The sequence below is a fragment of the Triturus cristatus genome, chromosome 2_1 (genome assembly GCF_964204655.1).
Source record: "Triturus cristatus chromosome 2_1, aTriCri1.1, whole genome shotgun sequence".
Taxonomy (NCBI): domain Eukaryota; kingdom Metazoa; phylum Chordata; class Amphibia; order Caudata; family Salamandridae; genus Triturus; species Triturus cristatus.
This window is the reverse complement of record NC_140581.1, coordinates 567520021-567539495: the sequence shown is the minus strand read 5'-3', so window position 1 is coordinate 567539495 and position 19475 is coordinate 567520021. Positions and strand designations below refer to the sequence as shown.

The 19475-nt window shown below is 41.8% G+C and overlaps 1 protein-coding gene across 1 annotated transcript in view; it reads right to left on the bottom strand.

Moving 5' to 3' along the window:
* Positions 1-19475, bottom strand: part of ADGRV1 (adhesion G protein-coupled receptor V1) — a 1990932-nt gene that overhangs the window by 863128 nt on the left and 1108329 nt on the right. The window lies entirely within an intron of this gene.

Sequence of the window (19475 nt, the reverse complement as noted above, 5' to 3'; positions counted from 1 at the left end):
AGACTAACTGTAAAAAGCAATCATTTGTTATAGTATCTTCAAAATATAGTACAATGTCAATGTATTCTTTTGAACTTCTTGGCTCCTTTTACTATTTAAATGAAACATAGATTAATGTCAAATAACGGAAAGGAATCATAAACACTGGGGACTAATTAGTCAGTAAAAGCATACTTCGTTATTGTTAATGAGCCAATCAATAAACCCAAATCGCCAATTGTTTCTCCGATTAGATTCAAGAAATCACTTTCCTTAACTGGTCAGTTACAAATCTTTGTTTATATATTCACAATTGGTCAAATTCCATCGGTATAATTGCTAAATTGCATAATTTCAAGATGACTGCTGTGCCATTGCCAATAGTTCCCACTACTCCCCATGTGGACTGAATAATGCCACCGTGTAGTATTAATAAGGTGTGAATAACCTACATTTAGCCACTTCTCTGGCTGCGGGATTCTTTATTTGCTATATCCTACTCAGGATTTTCTTGGCTGTCCCCAAGATCATAGGAACTGATTTGCAAAGGTAAATATACATTTTTATATTTACTTCTTTATAGATCTACTCCTACACTTTGGTTTAACTCTCCACTTTTTTCTGTTTACCATTTCCAAGAGGAGATTTATACATAGGTATAGATTTACATGTCGCCACCCCCACAAATGAGGGGAAGGAGCCTCCTACAACGCACTTTATGAGTATAAAGTCACTACTAGTAACTTTTCACTTGTTTTTGGACCTCTCCGCGACTGGGGTGGAGTTCTCCCTATGTGACAGCATGGGGACATTTAAGTAAGCTTAATATTTTGAAAGAATAAATACTGAAGAATATTTTAATGTAGAAAATAAAAGTAAAATACTTAAAAATATTATTTATGTAAAATATTAAAGTAGAATGTTACAGCACATTAACTCAAGTAAAATGTGTATTAAATAATAAATACTTTAGATATATTTTTAATTCATATTCATTTTTAAACAATAGTTAAAAGAAAATACCGATTTCAATAACCTTTTTTAGTAAACTAGTAAACTTGGTTAAGATGTATAGATTTAACGAAGTTGTCAGTTTTAACTTTTTAAAAGAAGTTTAAATGTGTTATTTCATGTTTTTTTAAATTAAAATAAGCAAAAAAATCCTACAGTCGCACTGGTGGATTTGCGAATTTGCAGAACAATTGCAAAAAAAATATAAGCAAGGTCTCCTGCGCTTGCTTTCTATATGGCCCCCGGTGGGTGAGGTCCCAGGGGGCTTATTTTATACCATAATTAAAGAGTGGGTTGTGTGTGGCCCCCTTTCTAGGCAGATTTTGCCCACGGTAACCAGCTCACCAAATGACCTGGATGATGTAAAAAATCAGAAAGGGGCAGTACCCCCCGCCGGATTGTTTTAGGTCCCAGGAACCACCACCTCCTCAAAGCCAAGCCTATTTGTAGATGGGGAGGGGGAAACTCGCCCCCCTCCCGGGCTGCATTTGGCCCCGGGGACCACCACCGCCATGGGGCCAAGGCAAATGGTAAAAGAGGGAGAGGGGCTATGTGGTCCCCCTACCCAGGCCGTTTTCAGCCACGGAAACTGCCACCACCCAGGGCCTGGCCGTGCAATGTGAAGGTAGGGGGCTGTGCAGCCCCTAGCCTTAGAGCCATTAATGGCCCTGGGGGCCAGGTTCAGCTATGCTCAGGGGTGCCCACCCCGGGACATAGCAGTTTCCCTGCCCAAACTAACCTTAGTTTGCTTCTCGTGGGCAAGAGCATATTAAAGCTCCTGGCAAGCGAAAGCAAACAGTAAGTCCAATCCTAGGAAGGGTGGACCATTAAAAATACTCCCACCTGCTGGGAGCGGACTTTTTATCTGTTTCCCTGTCAAGCAAGCAGGGAAACAGATATTTTTGCTGCTCCCTGTATGCAGGAGCAGTAACGACTCCCGCTGGAGGCGGAGAGCCAGCTGGGGCCGTGGGACATTGAGGCTCCCCCAGTAGCCACCAGCAGAGAGGCAGTGTGTGCCCTGGGTGGGTCCCAGGGAACAAACAATTGACTGGCCGGTCCCTTTAATACCCTGGGCTGAAGTAGGCCCAGGGAGGGGAGCTGCGCTGGCCCCTCCCATCCACTAATTTTGACTGGGTCCCTGGGTTACTGGGGCTGAAATCGGGCCAGGGAAGGGGGCTTCATTCTTCCTTCCCCTTTAAGAATAAGGCCGGCCCTGGGACATGGGTTCCCAGAGCCAATATTGGCCCAGGAGGGGGGTAATTTGACCTTTCCCCCTTTTAAATATAATGTGGATGCCCTGGGTGGGCTCCAGGGCACCCACCATTTACTCGGTGGGCCCCAGAGGATGGGGTCCCTGGGGCCAATAATAAGGCCAGGCCCCAGGAGATGGGGTCCCCAAGGCTGAAATCAGCCTGAGGAGTAGGGTTGTGTGCCCTCATTCCTGATACTTTAAGGGATAGACCCCGGGAAATGGGGTCCATGGGGCCAAATATGTTTCGGGATGGGGGACCACATCCCCCCTCCCCTATACAAAGGTGGCAGGCCATGGAGGATGTGGTCCCTGGGGCTGAAATTGCCCTAAGGTAGATATAACTTTCACTGTGCAAATTACCCTACAAATTACATCACTCATGACATCTTCTATGACATCACTGATAATATCACTGCAGCAATATTTGCAATAAATTATTTATGAGAAAACTGTGCATGGCGGGTGTGCAGTTATAGTTTCCTTAGGGCATAAATCATAGTTTCTTCAGATAACTCTGAATATAACTGTTGAATTTTTATGAGTTTGAGTGTGTAAAATGCAAACCTAACTATAACGTCCCTGTAACCTTTGTTTTTTTGTAGGAAAAAAAAAAAAATATATATATATACATATATATATATATATATATATATATATATATTCACTGAAAAAACCATAGGTTTTACAGAAAGTTATAGTTAGCAGGACATTTCACTCATACAAAACCAGTGAAATTCCCCCGTTATAGTTAGTTCAGCTAACTATAACTCGCGCCCCCGCAATGCACTGCTGATGACGTCACATATTACATCATTCATGACATGGTCAGTGACATCACTGATGACATCACTGATGACATCTCAAATGACATCACTGATGACATCACTGATGACATCATCCAGTGACTGTATGTTTCTGTAAAGTTTAAATATGTTTAATATATATAGGGAAACACGTATTAAAGAATAAGTGGGTGTATAAGTGTCTGAATGGATGATTTAGTAGGTGCGTGACTGACTCTATAAGTGAGTGATTAAACGTATCTTACTGAATGCATGGGTTAGTGACTAAACTGTGTGAATGTCTGTATCCGTCTGTTTGTTGGTGTGTAACCGGCTATATGGGTTTGTGAATAGCTACATGAGTGTCTATATGTGTTATTGATTGGTTGTCTGAGTATCTGTATGGGTGCCTGAGTGTTTATGTTGGTTGGGGTGTGTGTGACTCTGTGCATAGATGTGTGAGTAGGTGATTCACTGGGTGCATGGTTTCAAGAGTGCATCTGTGATGGACTGTATGGTTTAGTGAGTGTGTGTATGGGGGTGTTAGTGAATGTATATCTCAGTGGTACATGTGTGAGTAACTACATATGTGAAAGGCAGTATATATGTGTGTTGGAGTATATAAATGGCTATAAGTGAGAGTGTGTGATTCTGAGAGTGGATGTATGGTTGACTGTGTGCTTGTATCAGTGATTGTATAAGAGCATAAGAATGTGCTAGTATTTGTATGAGTGATTGAGCTGGTGTGTGTATAACTGTATAGGTGAGTAAATGGCAGTGTGATTAATTATTTGCATGACTGACTAGGTGTGTGAGTACCTCTATGGATGAGTGGTGGTGTGTGAGTGTTTATATAGGTGCATGAGTGCATATGATAGTCCTGTACTGAGTGACCATAAGTATGACTGACTGTACGGGTGAGTGAGTGGATGCATGTGTACACCTAAGAATCAGTGAGTGTGTATGTAGTTATTGCTGTTGGAGTGTTTATGGTTTTGAGAATGGCAGTCTGTAATTTAGAGTGGGTGTATCAAAGGTTATATTATGGTGTGAGAAGATGTATCAATTTATCACATGGATGATGTCATCAGTGATGTCTTTTGAGATGTCATCAGTGATGTAATCAGTGATGTCACTGACCATGTCTTCAGCCAGGCTTGCTTGAATCCAGTGGCAAAGTGAACAAGGGACTCATGTCTGAGCATACCCTGCCAACTTATGGCGAACAAAGCGGTACAAAAAGGGGGTGGTGATGGACGGAGCATCAGAACCAATCAAACACTCACACCCAGTCAACAGATCTGGGTTTGATCCATCACCGTTCTTTAGCCCACTCTGCCACCCCAGTTCAGACATGGCCATATGCATATCAGGATTCAAGCAAGCCTGGCTGAAGACGGCTGAAATGCCAGAAACCGGTCCTAGGAAGCTTGTTTCCGGTCCAGGGAAGGCATGGCTTGGCAGTTCGGACTGGACTGTTCCCATGAGGCACAGGGTCAGACTGATTTGCATATGGCCATGTCTGAACTGGGGTGGCAGAGTGGGCTAAAGAACGGTGATGGTCAAACCCAGATCTGTTGACTGGGTGTGAGTGTTTGATTGGTTCTGATGCTCCGTTCATCACCACCCCCTTTTGTACCGCTAGTACATAATAAGACAGGGGGATTAAAACTACCTCTTACAATGTGCTACGGGGCGCGTTTGCACAGTGGTGAAGGGAGGAGGGGTGCCTGAGGTGACATGTGTGCAAACACGCCCGGTGGCCGTTTTAAGTTGGGAGATTAAGTCCCCTTGAATGCTGACGGTCCTTGGGGTCCAACTAGCCCACCAGGTATCTCCAGTAAGCGCCACAGAGCTGCGTTGCAAAGAGGTGTAAAAAGGGACATGACCCGGAGCACCTCTCTGCAACGCAGCGCAGTGGCGCTTACTGGAAGCACCTGGTAAGCTAGTTGGCCCCCAGAGGCCCTCAGAATTGAAGGGGAATTCCCCAACTTTTAACGCGCTACAGGGCGTGTTTGCACATGTCACCTCAGGCCCTGCCTCCTCCCTTCACCACTGTGTAAACACACCCATGGCACATTTTAAAGGGGGGGGATATAGTCCCCTCGAATCCTGAGGGTCCCTGGGGTCCAACTAGCCCAGCAGGTACCTCCAGTAAGCGCCACAGAGCTGCGTTGCAGAGAGGTGTGAAAAGGGGCTTTGCCTGGACCACCTCTCTGCAATGCAGGTCTGTGGCGCTTACTGGAGGTACCTGGTGGGGTAGTTGGCCCCCAGGGGCACTCAAGATTGAAGGGGAATTAATTCCCCAACTGAAAACGCTCCACAGGGCGTGTTTGCACACGTCACCTCAGGCCCCGCCTTTTATTTATTTATTTAGTTTTTAAAGAAGGGAGGCTGTGTGGCCCCCCCTTCCTTTTCTATTTTATGGGCCCTGGGGACCCCATCCCCCAGGGCCTGACCCCCATTTTTAAAAAACAAAATATAAATGTCATGGGAAGGGGGGCGCGTGTGCCCCCTCCCATGCCCAATTCCGGCCCCGGGGACCCAATCCCCAGGGGCATGGCCAAGTATTTTTTTCTTATTATGGAGGGGGGCTGCATGGCCCCCCTCTTAAGGCCTCATTTGGCCCTGGGAACCCATCCCCCAGGGCCGGCCTTTATTTATTTATTTTTTTTTTGGAAGGGGGGCTGCGTGGCCCCCCTCCTGGGCCACTTCTGGCCCCGGGGACCCCATCCCCCGGGGCCTGGTCATTGCTTTTTTTAAAAAAAAATTCCGGAGGGGGCCGCGTGGTCCCCCTTCTCAGGCCTATTATGGCCCCAGTGACCCCATCCCCGGGGGCCGGCCTGCTTTTTAGAAAAAAAAATTGAAGGGGAGGGGGGCTGCGTGGCCCCCCCTCCCGGGTCTCTTCTGGCCCCGGGGATCCCATCCCCCGGGGCCGTCCCTATCCGTTGGCGACCCCAATCCCCCCACGGTTCCACCTGCTCCCCGCGTCCTGCAGGATACGGCATTGCTTTTCCACAAGGTGAGCTGCCAACATGCAGCTCCCCTTACGGAAAAGCAATTCTGCTTTGCTTCATTGAAGCGAGAGCAGGTTTCCCTGCTTTCGTTTCAATTAAGCAAAGCGGAGTTTGCAATGACAGGGCGGTAGCCGCGAGGCTCCCGCCCTGTCATTGCAAACAGCAGTGTCCCGGGGGTGGGCACCCCAGGACACTGCAGGAGCAGGCCCTGGGGGTTGGCGGTCCCCAGGGCCATCAAGGGCTCCAGGAAGGGGGCCGCACGGCCCCCCTCCCACTATTTGCAAAGCCTCGGGGGTGGCGGTCCCCGGGGCTTGTGGGGGGGCTCGAGCCCCCCCACAGAGGAGTAATTTAAAAAAAATAAGAGCCCCGGGGGGTGGCGGTCCCCGGGGCAGTGGGGGGCCCATGTGACCCCAGCGATTTTATTAATAGAAGCCCCGGGGGTGGCGGTCCCTGGGGCTTGGGGGTCTTGGATGCCCCCCATGTAAAAAATCAAAGCCCCGGGGAGTGGCGGTCCCCGGGGCATTGTGGGGGGGATTGGGGCCCCTCACACATTTTTTTTCTTCCCCCGGGACCTGGCGCACCCGGGGGCTTAATTAAACAAAGCGTGGAAGTCTGCGCTTTGGTTTTTTTTTCTGGCCAAAGTTCGCGCTGGGTGCGCGAATCTCGCCGATTTTTAAAAACAAAATGCTTTTTTTGACCCTGGGGGTCCTTGTGGGACCCCCTGAGCAGGCTTAGGGGGTCAGGGTGTTTCTACCATGCCCCATTTTCCTGTTTCTTTTTTTGTTTTCTTGTGCCTCGGTTCCATCGAGGCACAAGATGGCTGCCAACACTTCCTGGTTTGGAGTGCTGGCAGCCAATTAGCATGAAACTTGTGATCGGGAGGGTGCGCAGATCCACCGCGGCCATAGCTATCGATACTTTTTTCATTTTGATTTTCTTAGCAACTACTGAACTAATTTACACCATTTAACAAAAAGGGCTCTTTCTGAACCAAGGGCTACCTTTTTGCCAAATTTGGTGTAACTCCGTTCAGCAGTTCGGGCTGTAGCCGTGTCTAAAGTTTCCTATAGAAAATTGCATGTAGAAAACACGTTTTGAGACCCCCCTTTTTTCTCGCCCCCTCTTGACGAATCACCCTGAAACTTTCAGGATAGGAGCGGACCGGAGCGGGCGATAAATTTAAAAATTTAGCGAAGATTCGTCAATTGGCACCAAAGTTATTGGGAATAGAATGTTGCGATTTTCCTATGGTAACTAGGTCCTAAATATAACTACCTAATGGCGACTGCCAGTAGGTTATATCTATATATATATTCACTGAAAAAACCATAGGTTTCACACATGTTATAGTTAGCTGGACATTTCACTCGTAAAAAACCAATGAAATTCCCCCGTTATAGTTAGTGCAGGCAACTATAACTCACGCGACCGCAATCCTCTGCTGATGATGTCAGATATTACATCACTGTATTTAGACACCTATTTACCCATGTCTTCTTCCATTAATCTTTAGCTATACATATATTACAAATATTTATTTTTCATAAAGACACATATGTCATCAGTGATGTAATATCTGACATCATCAGCAGAGGATTGCGGTCGCGTGAGTTATAGTTGCCTGCACTAACTATAGCGAGGGAATTTCATTGTTTTTTTACGAGTGAAATGTCCAGCTAACTATAACATGTGTGAAACCTATGGTTTTTTCAGTGAATTTGCAAGGTTTTTTAAATGCTAATTCCTAACTATAACGTGTGTGAAACCTATGGTTTTTTCAGGGAATTTGTACGGTTTTTTAAATGCAAATTTTTTTTTGAGATTTTTGGTAAACCTATGTATAAAATAATATATGTACTATATCCTGCATTATGGAATGGTTAATTTTTTTTTATGCATTTTGTTCCGTGCGCGTACGGTAAGCGCTCCGTACGTCATAAGTACGATGCGCTTACGTGATACGATGCGCGTACGGTAAGCTGACGCTACGCGCTCCGTACGTCATAAGTACAGCGCGCTTACGTGATACATACGTGACGTACGCGTACACGCGGAAGCAACGTCGCGGTTACGCAGGGGCGTGTAATGCGCATGCGCGAGTGCATCTTACGTACGCACTCCGTAAGCGTCACGTTCGCGCATGCGTACTTGTTTCCGAGCGCGTACCGTAAGCTTACGGAGCGCGCACGGTAGGTCATGTGATCCACAAAGAACACTTTTCATTGGTTGAAACTACTTTCAGTTCCAGAAACTTCCCACACCACACCCATTCCCCTCATTACTGCTTGAGATCCCCTAGGAGAAGGAGCTGAATTGACATTGAGATACAATGGCAGAACAGCAGACCTCTTCTGAGAGTGAGGCTAGCAGCACCACCATCATCCAGAGAAGGAAGAAACAAAATAAATCTTTTGTATGGGAGTATTTTACTTTTCCAGAGGGGGAGAAAAAGGTCAATGCTCCATTGGTCACTTGCACACTTTGTGACCGTGTTTTATCTAGAGGAAATCCAAGGAAGAAGTATTCCTTTGGAAATCACTCTATGATGAGACACCTTAGGGATAGACATCCCAGGACCTTTGCTCGACATACTGGAGAAAACTCTTCAGTAAGTCACCAGAGCCCAACCTCAGAAGCTCAGCCGAGTACATCATCGGCAGCTCAGCTGAGCCCTTCCTCTGAGGTGGGAGCATCACCTTCTTCTGCTCCTCTGGACGTTAACCCTCGATTTGGGAGGGTTGCAATGAGGTGTACAACGTGTTGTGATCTTATTGTTTTTGGGGAGACCAGTGTTTCCCTTATTAACAATAAAATAGACCAGCACGTTTGTAGACGCTCATAATATTCCCATTCTTTCTTTCCTCCATCCCTGTATGAACCCAACGGCTCTTTTAAGAGCCAACCTTACCTCACAATTTTTTAAATTTTTTTTTAAGCTTGACTTTTGGGAAAAAAAATGTTGCCGTGCGCGCACGGTACGCGTAATTACGCGAAGTTCGCGGAATTTCTCCGTTTACGCCGTGCACGTATGCTACGCGCATTCGGCGATTTTTCGAAAAAAAATTAAAATTAATTTTTGCCCTTGGGGGGCCTTCTGGGACCCCCTGACAAAGGCTAGGGGGTCAGGAACTGTCCAGCCTGCCCCCTTTTCACGTTATCCACCTTTGTTTTTCACCCCCTCAGACTGCGAGAGACAAAATGGCGGCCGACACTTCCTGGTTTCGACCGATTCGAATGTTTACTGAGATCTAACAACCAATCAGAATCGCGCTCGCGCACGGCAGCGTGCGCGTACGGTAAGCTTACGGTACGCGCTCGGAGCGCGCCCATAGATATATATATTGATTTAAATGCTATTTTCTCAGGATATACTGAACAGATTTACACGAGACCTTAAAAAGGCACATCCCTGACCTGAGGGCTACCTCTCTGCCAAATTTCAACTAATTCTGTTCAGCCGTTCGGGCTGTAGCTCGGACTAAAGGTCCTATGGAAAAATGCATGGGGAAAACGCGTTTTGGGACCCCCCCTTTTTCTCAGTCCCCGCTTGACTAATCCCCCCGAGACTTTCAGGGTAGGGGCGGAGCGGAGCGCCCTACCTATTTTGAGAATTTCGCGAGGATTCGTCAATCGGCGCCAAAGTTATTCCAAATAGAATGTTGCGGATTTCCTATGGAAACACGGTCCTAACTATAACTATCTACTGGCGACCGCCAGTAGTTAATATATATATATATATATATCTCTCACACGTACAATCCGGCGCAATCCTTTCCAGATATAACGAAGGAATCACACAGGAGCCGTGGCCTCTATTTTTAGTGCAGGTTTATTGCAGACACAAACGTCCGACGCGTTTCGGAGTAGGACACTCCTTCGTCACGGGCAAACTTTGTGCATTTCAACTTTGTTAATAAAGATAAATTAACATGTCACGTGATGTAATGAACATAAACAAAATACTTTACATGTTACAATTCATATGGGTATTGAAATTTTTGAAGTTAACTCAAGGTAAATTCGTGTAAATGGTAAGTATAATGACTAGCATGTCAAGAACAGTATATTCAAGGGTTTTACGGAGATCCGCAGTTTATAAATAGCACGCGCAAAAAGCGTGTACGGATAGCAAGTATCAGAGAATTCATATATACCCTTCGTATTTCCCTCCCTAGTGGGAAAAAGTGCTCAATTCTGGTCAACAAAATAACGGTAGAACTTAACCTACCGCTTAAATAAATTCATGTCTGCCGTTCTAAGACTCGAACTCATCACGTTAAAAAGTAAGCCAGTGGTGTATTAGTCCATGGTGCTACGGGAGTATTCACTCTGACCTCCCCACACTATATAATGCAGACAGACTAGGAATGCCGAATCAAACGCCCCAGTGGGCATGCTATAATCAGAAACAATACATAGTCTTTATCAATAACAAAGAGTTGGTCCAAACGTTTTAAGGAACAAAAGGGTTATAAGACTCTTCCTCGCTGATTAGGTCAATACAACACTGCCACGGTGGGCGAAATCATAATAAACGGATTTCCTTGAGGTATTGCCCATGTGGGCAAACTGTTCAAAGGGTAGCCACTTCATCTACTTCTCCAAGCATCAGTTACCTTGAAAAGAGACAGAATGTCTTATTAAAATTCTTCATATTTTTACATGGAATTATTAAAAGATACACAAAATTTCTAAAAAACAGCAAGCAGAAACAGCAGCAGGTATGCACAAACTAATTGTACCAAATATTTAGTATAAATGCACTGACAGCTCCTCATCCATATTCAACCCATGGGGCACCATGGTATTGAATCTAATTATAAATTTGGATTCCAATTTCCTGAGTTCTAACAGTCTATTGCCACCTCTTGTATTTGGAAAAACACAATCAATTGCGGCAAATTTAACAAGACTGGCATTGCTGTTGTGATTATCCTGAAAGTGCCGGGCTACTGGATATGTTTTATCATTTTTGTTGATAGCTCTCAAGTGCTCCAACACTCTTTTCTTTCCTGAATGGATGGTGCTCCCTATATAGTATTTCGAACAGGGACACTTGAGGATATACACCACAAATTCCGTGTTACAGTTTAGGTGTTTCTGTATAACCCAAGGGGCCTCATTGTTGTTGAATTTCACTGATTTTATGCTACAACTGTATTTACAAGCCTTACATTGGTTACATGTAAAGAACCCCTTAACCGCATTTTCTTTTATAGGATTGGGGATCATATTATTGCATAACTGATCTCTTAGTGATTTGGGTTTGCGGAAAGTCAAAGATGGATGATCACCTATATGATCTTTTAAATCCTTATCAGTTTTCAGCACTTCCCAAAACTTTTTTAGGCTCCTCCTCACCTCCCATGCAAGGGTGCTGTAGGTAGTGATAAACCTTACAGTTTCTTTAGGCTTGATAATTGGAACAGTTTCTGTTGGGAAAAGAAGTTCCTGGCGATTGAGAGCTTCAACTTTATTAATCGCCTTCTTCACTGTTTTAGCACTATAACCACGTGCCAAAAAACGTTCTTGCATAATGGATTTTTCTTTTTCAAAATTGCTGGTAGTACTGCAATTTCTGCGTGCCCGCAATAGCTCCCCAAAGGGTATACTTTGTATAAGGTTATGTGGATGGCAACTGTCCGCGTGAAGTAGACTGTTGCCCGCCGTAGTTTTTCTGAATAAGGAACTTTCTATGGTGTTATTTTTAATCTCAAGTTTGAGGTCCAAGAATTCCATGGTGTCTTTGCTTACTTGGTGTGTGAATTGGAGATTCATTTCATTAATATTAAGAGTCTCTACAAATTCTATGGCTTGTGCCTCAGTGCCACTCCACACACAAAAAATATCATCTATGTAGCGTAGCCAGAGGACAGCATGGTTCTTAAAAAGTTCGATGTTGTGGACCACCTGCTCCTCCCACCAGCCCAGGTAGAGACCTGCAAAGCTGGGGGCGAAGCAGGTTCCCATAGCTGTCCCCTGGATCTGCCTATAGATGTTTTTGTCGAAAAGGAAAAAATTATTATTCAAACACATTTCAATCATTTTGAGCAACATCTCTGTATGATGTAAAAAACTTGCTGGTCTACTATAGAGAAAATGTTTACATGTTTCCAGGCCTAAAGTTTGCGGAATACTGGTATAAAGACTGCAAACATCTAGTCCTAACATGAGATATTCTGAAGACCATTCTATGCCAGAAATGTGCTTAAGGAAGTCACTAGTATCACGGACCTAGGAAGGGAGGGATTGAACCATCGGTTGGAGAAAGTAGTCCACATATTTGGAAGTATTTTCCAACGCACTCCCACATGAAGAGACAATAGGCCTCCCTGGTGGCCGTTGGGCATTCTTGTGCAACTTTGGTAACAGATATAATACTGGTAGTTTAGGGTGTTTGCATGCCAAATAAGAAAATTCATCTGCACTTATCATGCATGCATCTTTCCACTCAGTGATCTGATTTGCCACTGTAGACATTGCTTGATTATAAATTAGTCTAGTAGTTTGACAGTACCTACTAGTGTCAGACAATTGTGACAGTCCTTCTTGTTTGTACATGTCCACAGGCCAAATGACCACATTTCCCCCTTTGTCGCTCTGCTTTATGACAAAGTCATGATTTGATTCCAGTGCATTCAATGCTTTGAGTTGATAAGGGTTTAAGTTAGTTCTTTGGTATATTTTATGGTTTTTCAATTTTTTTAGTTCATTAACCATCCCTTTCTCAAAGCAATTTATTGCTTCACAGTTGATTTGGGGTAGAAACACAGATTTAGGTTTAAACGGAGTTTCCGCTATCATGTCTACAGGAAGAGCCGTATCCACTATTCCTGCTAGTTCTTGAGCCACTTGGAAAGTCTCTATGTCCTTAATTTGAATATCCAAGTGTACGTTGGATTTTTCAATAGGTAGTTTTTTGGGCTTATTTGAAAACCATTTCTTCAGTTTTAATTTTCTTACGTAATGAAATAGGTCAATCCTACTCTCTGTGTAATTGAATCTAGATGTGGGGCAAAATGATAGGCCTAACATTAAAACATCTAATTCAACTTTACTTAATTTGTAATTAGAAAGGTTTACCACGGTTCGTGTTTTCATGTTTTCTTGGCGAACCTGCCCCTTGTTCTTGTTCCCACTGGGCTGTCTGATTGCATGGAATAGTTTAGCTTTCTGCCTCCTCTTCCTCCTCTTCCACGACCTCTTGCCGGGCTGTCGCTGATAGTCATCGTATTTGATTTGTCTATTGTCAGCAACTCGTACTCCTTTAAAAATCGGGCTTTTAGTGCCTCCGCTGCGTTTCCTTGTATGTTAGTGGTTATTTCTGACTCGCATTGCACAATTTGTTCCATTGTTTCTGATACACCACTGCTCAATGACGTTGGTCCCTCTCCTCCTTCCGCTCCTTGTGTTATTTTCACAATTTGTTTGGCTTGGTTGGTCTGTTCATTTCTTAATTTCTCAAACTTTTTGCCGAAAGTTAATATCTGGCCATTGTTGTAATCAATTTCGTCTCTCTCGAATTTGGATAGTTTTTTCATTTTGATTTCATCCTCTAGTTTTCCCAGTCTCTTATTCATTTTCTCCATTTCCGTTTCAAATTCATCTTCGCTCATTAACTCTTTTAATGTCACAATTATTTCTTCACTTTCCAGAGTTAGTTTGATACTTTCTTTTTCGGCAAATCTTATTAGTATCTTCAACATGTTCATGGAGCATAAATGATTGTTTTCCATCCACTCCGATAACATTTCCGGATCAGGCTGTTGAAGTGTTGGGGTTATAAAAATACGTAACCCTCGAGGTATACGATTGCAGTCCACGTAGTGTTGCAAAGCTGTATATATATATATATATATATATATATATATATATACACACAAAGAAAATGGGTTACAGGTAAATTGCCCGGTGCTCTAGTAATCTCAGACACTGGTCCCCACCAGTGTGGTTCAAAATATAAGAACAAACACTTCTGAGAACAAATGTAATCAATATTTTCAATAATCCACAGATGATAGATCTTCTTTGTTCATTGATTTCTTGGTGTTTTTATTCTTATTTCTTAAAGAAGTTCGCAAAGAAATAACACAGTAAATGCCATCATTCCTATTTCCCAGTTAATGTTACCTATTTGACGCAAAAAATCCTTAGTATCTTTGATGTAAGATGCAAGAGTTTTGACAAAAGGCATTAAAAACATGTCAATATATTCAGATATGTGCTCTGTCATGCTGTCGATACCCGATATTATGGGTCGTCCTGGTGGTATTTGACCACCTTTATGTATTTTAGGGAGGAAGTAGATAATAGGGATCTTGGCTTTATCTACCAGCAGATAATTGAATTCATCCCTATCTAACAATTTTTTGTCTAGATAGGTTTTCAGAGTATTTTGAATGGTTTCCTTAGCATGGGTAATTTGTACTAACTTAGCTTTGCCATAGCTCAAGCAATCTCTCAATTGTCTCAATGTCTCTTTATGATTGTCGCTGTGGTTCAAAATCACTACATTACCCCCCTTTTCTGCTTGTCGAATAATAATACTTTTATCATTACACAGATTTTGTAGTGCTTGAAATTCATCTTTATTTAGATTATATTTACTTTTACTAGATGTTTCCTTGTTGAAATCCTTCATAACAAGATTGGTGAATACATCAATGACATTCTCTCCTTTCATAGGTGGTACAAATTTTGATTTTGGTTTCAAATAACTGGGTATACTATAATCAGTTATTATATTCAAAATCTCAGCAATGTCTTCAATATCACAATTAGTCTCGTCATCCAAATTTGCAAGACAACCAATGTCACTCAGTTCTTTTATAGACATTTCACTAATAGTGTGTTCAATACATACAGTCCCTTTTACATCAGATTTACTATGAAAGTACTTTTTCAACTTCACATTTCTTGCAAATCTATTGACATCAACTTTTGCTTGTAAGTCATCCCATTTATGCAAAGGTGCAAAGCTTAAACCTTTGTTAAGAACATTTATTTCATTATTTGTGAGAGTTTTGTGTGATAGAGCTGGAGTGAGATCTTCGTCTTTTGTAAAGGAACTCAGAAGAATTCGGAAAGTACACTTTCAGACAGGAGGGAGGGATCGAGAACAGGACATGAGAGAACCAGAGGTAGGAAAGGAGGGAGGACTAGGTCCTATCGTAGAAGACAGAAACAGGGATGGAGTAAGAACCAGGTCTCAACTGCAGAGAGAAACAGTAATGAGGAAGTAGAAAATCTTATTGTAAATCTATCACACAAAACTCTCACAAATAATGAAATAAATGTTCTTAACAAAGGTTTAAGCTTTGCACATTCACATAAATGGGATGACTTACAAGCAAAAGTTGATGTCAATAGATTTGCAAGAAATGTGAAGTTGAAAAAGTACATTCATAGTAAATCTGATGTAAAAGGGACTGTATGTATTGAACACACTATTAGTGAAATGTCTATAAAAGAACTGAGTGACATTGGTTGTCTTGTAAATTTGGATGACGAGACTAATTGTGATATTGAAGACATTGCTGAGGATTTGAATATAATAACTGATTATAGTATACCCAGTTATTTGAAACCAAAATCAAAATTTGTACCACCTATGAAAGGAGAGAATGTCATTGATGTATTCACCAATCTTGTTATGAAGGATTTCGACAAGGAAACATCTAGTAAAAGTAAATATAATCTAAATAAAGATGAATTTCAAGCACTACAAAATCTGTGTAATGATAAAAGTATTATTATTCGACAAGCAGATAAGGGGGGTAATGTAGTGATTTTGAACCACAGCGACTATCATAAAGAGGCATTGAGACAATTGAGAGATTGCTTGAGCTATGGCAAAGCTAAGTTAGTGCAAATTACCCATGCTAAGGAAACCATTCAAAATACTCTGAAAACCTATCTAGACAAAAAATTGTTAGATAGGGATGAATTCAATTATCTGCTGGTAGATAAAGCCAAGATCCCTATTATCTACTTCCTCCCTAAAATACATAAAGGTGGTCAAATACCACCAGGACGACCCATAATATCGGGTATTGACAGCATGACAGAGCACATATCTGAATATATTGACATGTTTTTAATACCTTTTGTCAAAACTCTTGCATCTTACATCAAAGATACTAAGGATTTTTTGCGTCAAATAGGTAACATTAACTGGGAAATAGGAATGATGGCATTTACTGTGTTATTTCTTTGCGAACTTCTTTAAGAAATAAGAATAAAAACACCAAGAAATCAATGAACAAAGAAGATCTATCGTCTGTGGATTATTGAAAATATTGATTACTTTTGTTCTCAGAAGTGTTTGTTCTTATATATATATATATATATATATATATATATATATATATATATATATATATATATATATTCACAGAAAAAACCGTGGGTTTCACACACGTTATAGTTAGGAATTAGCATTTAAAAAACCTTAGAAATTCAATGAAAAAACCAAAGGTTTCACACATGTTATAGTTAGCTGGACATTTCACTCGTAAAAAACCATTGAAATTCCCCCGTTATAGTTAGTTCAGCTAACTATAACTCGCGCGCCCGCAATGCACTGCTGATGACGTCACATATTACATCACTCATGACATGGTCAGTGACATCACTCATGACATCACTGATGACATCTCAAATGACATCACTGATGACATCACTGATGACATCATCCTTGTGATAGAGTGGCAGACCTCCTCTCATCCTAATATAACCTTTGATACACACATTCAAAAATAGAAATTAAAATTTTAAAAACAATGGACATACCAATACCAGTTACAACAACCTATACAGTAATTCTAAGATCCAAATACACATCCACTCATTCACCAACAGTCCTATACAGTCACTCATACATGTACTCACACATCATATGTACTCATACACCTATACATCCTGTTACACAACGCCACTCATCCATAGAGTTACTCACACACATAGTCACTCATGCTAATAAAGAAACAAACATACATTTATTTGCATATACAGTTATACACACACCACCACACTTACTTCTACAGAAACTTACACATACTTAGTCTTTTAAACAATCACTTATAGAAACACATACTTATTCATACAGGAACTCTTTCAATCTCTCACTCTCACATATACTCGCTTATATACACCAATAGTCACATATACTAGTTTAAAACATATGTAGTTACTCATAAAGACACTATTGAGACAGTCATTCACTCACTAACACACCCATACACTCACTCATCCACCCATAGAGTCCTGCACACATGCTGTCTTCAACACATACAAAGAGTGAGTCATTCATTCATGCACCTATGCACTACGTAATACCCCCACCGAACCATGCAGACACTCAGACTGATACTCATAAAACCAACTAATAACCTATATAGACACCCATGTAGCTACTCACCAACCCATGCAGCCACTTATACACAAAGTGAGAGACTGATACAGATATTTACATATTTAAACATTACTCACTAAGCCATGTATTCACTATGATACACTTAATCAGTCAGTTACACAATCAATTTTTATTAAACAAATCATCCATTTAGACACTTATATACCCATTTATTCTTCCATCGACCTTGAGATATACATATATAAAACATATTTAATTTTCAGAAACACACACATTCACTGGATGATGTCATCAGTGATGTCATCAGTGATGTCATTTGAGATGTCATCAGTGATGTCATGAGTGATGTCACTGACCATGTCATGAGTGATGTAATATGTGACGTCATCAGCAGTGCATTGCGGGCGCGCGAGTTATAGTTAGCTGAACTAACTATAACGGGGGAATTTCAATGGTTTTTTACGAGTGAAATGTCCAGCTAACTATAACATGTGTGAAACCTTTGGTTTTTTCATTGAATTTCTAAGGTTTTTTAAATGCTAATTCCTAACTATAACGTGTGTGAAACCCATGGTTTTTTCTGTGAATTGGCAAGGTTTTTTAAATGCTAATTCCTAACTATAACGTGTGTGAAACCCATGGTTTTTTCAGTGAATTGGCAAGGTTTTTTAAATGCTAATTCCTAACTATAACGTGTGGGAAACCCATGGTTTTTTCAGTGAATTTGCAAGGTTTTTTAAATGCTAATTTTGTTTTTTTTCTTCTATTTTTTTAAACATATTTTTATTTTTATTTTCTATCCTTTTTTTATTGTCTATGGTTAAATTTTTAAAATTCTCTAATATGTTTTTTTAATATATTTTATAAAATAAACATGTAAAATTTATTTGCAATACATTTTTTCCTTTTTTTTATTTTTTTTAGTACGCGTACCGTAAGCTTACGGTAAGCGTACGGTTTACGCAACGTCCGTAATTTATCTACGCTGTTTGCGCATATTTACGCAATTTGCGTAGCTGCGCGTACACTGCGTGGGCGTGTACGTGTGTACGCTACACGCGCACGTTGCGCGGAAGTGTCGGGGAGTGACTGTTAAGCGCATGCGCGCAAGCGCGTGTCTTTTTTACGCGCATGCGTACTTTTTCCGTAAGCGTACCGTAAGCGTACCGTAAGCGTACGGTAGGTCATGTGATCATGAAACACAACTTTTGATTGGTTGAAACTACTTTCAGTTCTAGAACTCTCCTACACCACACCCATTCCCCTCATTTCTGCTTGTGATCCCTTAGGAGAAGGAGCTGGGTTGTCTTTGTGATACGATGGCAGAACAGCAGAGCCCTTCTGAGAGTGAGGCTAGCACTAGCAGCACTACCTTGAGGCAGAGAGCGAGGAAACAAAAGACCTCTTATGTATGGGATTATTTTACTTTTCCTGAAGGCCAGCAAAAGGTAAATGCACCCTTAGTAACTTGTAAGCTGTGTAAGCGTGTACTTTCAAGAGGTAATCCTGACAGGAAGTATTCCTTTGGGAATCATACCATGATGAGACACCTCAAGGATGTACACAAAAGGACACATGCTCGACTTACTGGAGGTAACCCTTCAGTAAGTCAACCAAGCACATCCACAGCAGCTCAGCCTGGACCATCATCTGCAGTGCCGAGTCCTTCTTCTGCAGGTCAGGTGAGCCCTTCATCTGTGGGGGGTGCATCTCCTTTTGCTGGCCCTCAGGAAATTAACCCTCGATTTCTGAGGGTTGATATTCGATGCGCCTCTTGTCATGATCTAATTTGTCATAGGGAGACCAGTGTTTCCCTAGTGAACAACAAAATAGATCAGCACACTTGTCGCAGAGACTAATTTTCCCAATCTTTCTTTCCTCTGTCCCTGCATGAACACAACGGCTCTTTTAAGAGCCAACCTTATCTTTCATCTTTTTTTTATATATGTTTTTAAAAACTTTTTTTTTTTTTTTTTTACCGTACGCGTACGGTGCGCGTAATTATTTTTTTTTTTTTTTTTAAAAAACACTAAAAATCAATTATCACATTACAAGGTCCT